Genomic DNA, 2,407 nt, shown 5'->3' with positions numbered 1-2,407 from the left:
TATATGTTATCTTATATGTGGTTGATTGTTGATTGATCTTTACATTGAGTATTTTTTGTAATTGTGCTCAATGATGGCCATGCATTGTTCTTATTGTATACAATTGCTCGTAATTTGATGGATTATGCTTATTCTTGATGAGTTATTCTACATCTTAGAATAGTTATAGTTAGGTAGACAATTCACACTTGAACTTGATAATTCATGATTATTCGTTGCAATTGTAGTATCTACTTGATCATTGATGTGTGCTTGTAGTCACATTCTCATTACAACTTGTTTTCCCCATTGATTAAAGGCACTTGATGCAATTCCATAAGGAGTGTTTTTTTTTTTTTTTTTTATTGGTCCCTCTCACCATTACATTACTCCAATTTCTTTTTCGTATAATCTCATTTGCAATTTCTACATAGTTAAATTTCATCATTAGTTTAATCAAACCAATCATCTTTTCAATCTCACACTCATTAATACTAAGTTCAATCCAAGCCTATAGTCCCTATGTTCGATCCCTACTCGCTATACTCAAATATAGTTCTGTAGCGGCTTTATAAATTTAAAATTGGCATTTCTCAATTGTTATATTTACACATCTATATTCATTAATCGTGAGAACGCATCAAGTTTTTGGCACCGTTGCCAAGGACTATTGTTCAATTGGAATTGAATTTAATATTAGTGTTCATTTGATTGCTAGTTTAAGATTCATTTCATATCATTTTCTGATTATTGTTTTTGTGTGCAATTAGTTACTTGATCGAAGGAGAAGCAAGCATTGGGATCATAGCTTTGTGCATCGGACCTTTGTGAGCGTATCTTGAACTCTTGAACTTTATTTGTGCACTTTTTAGTTTGATAATTGGATAGTCCTTATCGAGGCTATCAATTGTTTATTTTCTTGTTCAATCATCGGTCCTTGTCGTGGCCAATTTAAATTTTGCATTATGATATTGTTGAATTGAGGAGAACGGGATCATTGTATGTGGATGTTTTGGTGGTAAAGTTATTGTGATTGTGTTGTTTGTGTGCTTTGTTGTGTATACTCGAAAGAATCTCTTCACAATTATCTCGTTCTACTTGACCTAGAAATTGAATCTTCTTTTAGGGAATTTAAAAATCGTAGTAGGAGACCTCCTCCCATTCGCAATCATCCAATTAATTCAATGACACAAAATGACATTCCTCTGGTTCTTCCTGAACCAACTCACGGAGCACATCCTCTACCTAATCCTCCCACGGTTCTTCGAGATCACTACACTCCAAATGTCTATAATGCTCCCACATGTTACCGCTTACCAAATTTCTGGGTCAATCATTATGAAATCAAGCCCGGAATCATTCAAATATGTCCATCATTTAGTGGTTTTTCTCATGAAGAACCTTATAAGCATTTGGATGAATTTTTAGAGGTATGTTCCACCGTGAAAATCACCGATTTTCTGAAAGAAGCTTTAGGGATAAAACTTTCCCTTTCTTCCTCCGAGAAAAGGTGAAGTATTGGTTCAACAACCTATGGGCGAATACAATCACTTCTTGGGCTCAAATGTAACAAAAATTCTTAAGGAAGTACTACCCCGCAAGGAGAACAAATCAAATGCGGATGGCCATTATGGGATTCTCTCAAAATTATGGAGAGCCATTCTATGAGGCTTGGGAAAGATTGATTGATTTGTTAAGGAAGTGTCCTCATTATGACCTTCCAAAATGATAACTTGTTCAATGTTTCAATGAAAGCTTGTTCGACACTCATTCGCAAATGGATGACACTTCATGTGGGGTAACTTTCTTGCTAAAACATGAAGATGACCTTTGGATTCTCTTCGATAATTTGAGTGAAAACTCCATGCATCGTGTTTCTTATACTCGTTTGGGTCGTGTATCAATGTTAGGGGGAAAGAAAACTGAAAATCTTTATCACATTGATAAGTCTATGGAGGTAGCCGTGGAAGTTAAAAACCTTAGTCAAAGGTTTGACCAATTCTTGTTGAGTCAAACCTCGATAACTCCATCATCCTCTTCTTCCCAAATTCAAAGTGAAACTTGCATGATTTACTTGTATCCTTGTTATAATACTCAAAATTGTCCCCATGGACAATCAATCACAAGTGAATCTCACGAGCAAGTGAATGCCACATTCTCTCGCTCAGGTAACAATCCTTTATCTAACAGCTACAATCCTGGATGGAAAGATCATCCGAATTTCTCATGGAAAAATCAAGGAGCAAGTGCAAATCCTCCTTAAGGAAAATATGTTCCACCTTATCTCCAAAATTCTCAATCTCAATCATATCATCCACCGCAATATTCTCATCATCGAAGTGTTGGTCACTCTTTAAATTCACATCATCAAGCTCCCATTTTCTAATCATACTCCAATACTCCTCAAACACCTTAAAGGAAATCCACT

The 2,407-nt window shown here is 35.5% G+C and overlaps 1 non-coding gene across 1 annotated transcript; it reads right to left on the bottom strand.

Annotated features, from left to right (window-relative positions):
* Positions 1-1,592: 1,592 nt before the first annotated feature.
* Positions 1,593-1,698, bottom strand: LOC132287416 (small nucleolar RNA R71). The gene has a single exon (XR_009473017.1). It is a non-coding gene; the product is annotated as a small nucleolar RNA R71 (small nucleolar RNA).
* Positions 1,699-2,407: the final 709 nt, after the last annotated feature.

The sequence above is a fragment of the Cornus florida genome, unplaced genomic scaffold, assembly GCF_030987335.1.
Source record: "Cornus florida cultivar Cherokee Brave unplaced genomic scaffold, ASM3098733v1 CherokeeBrave_3.0.0_Hap2_Chr11, whole genome shotgun sequence".
NCBI classification, from domain to species: domain Eukaryota; kingdom Viridiplantae; phylum Streptophyta; class Magnoliopsida; order Cornales; family Cornaceae; genus Cornus; species Cornus florida.
The sequence above is the reverse complement of the archived record's forward strand: the minus strand, read 5'-3'. Positions and strand labels throughout refer to the sequence as shown.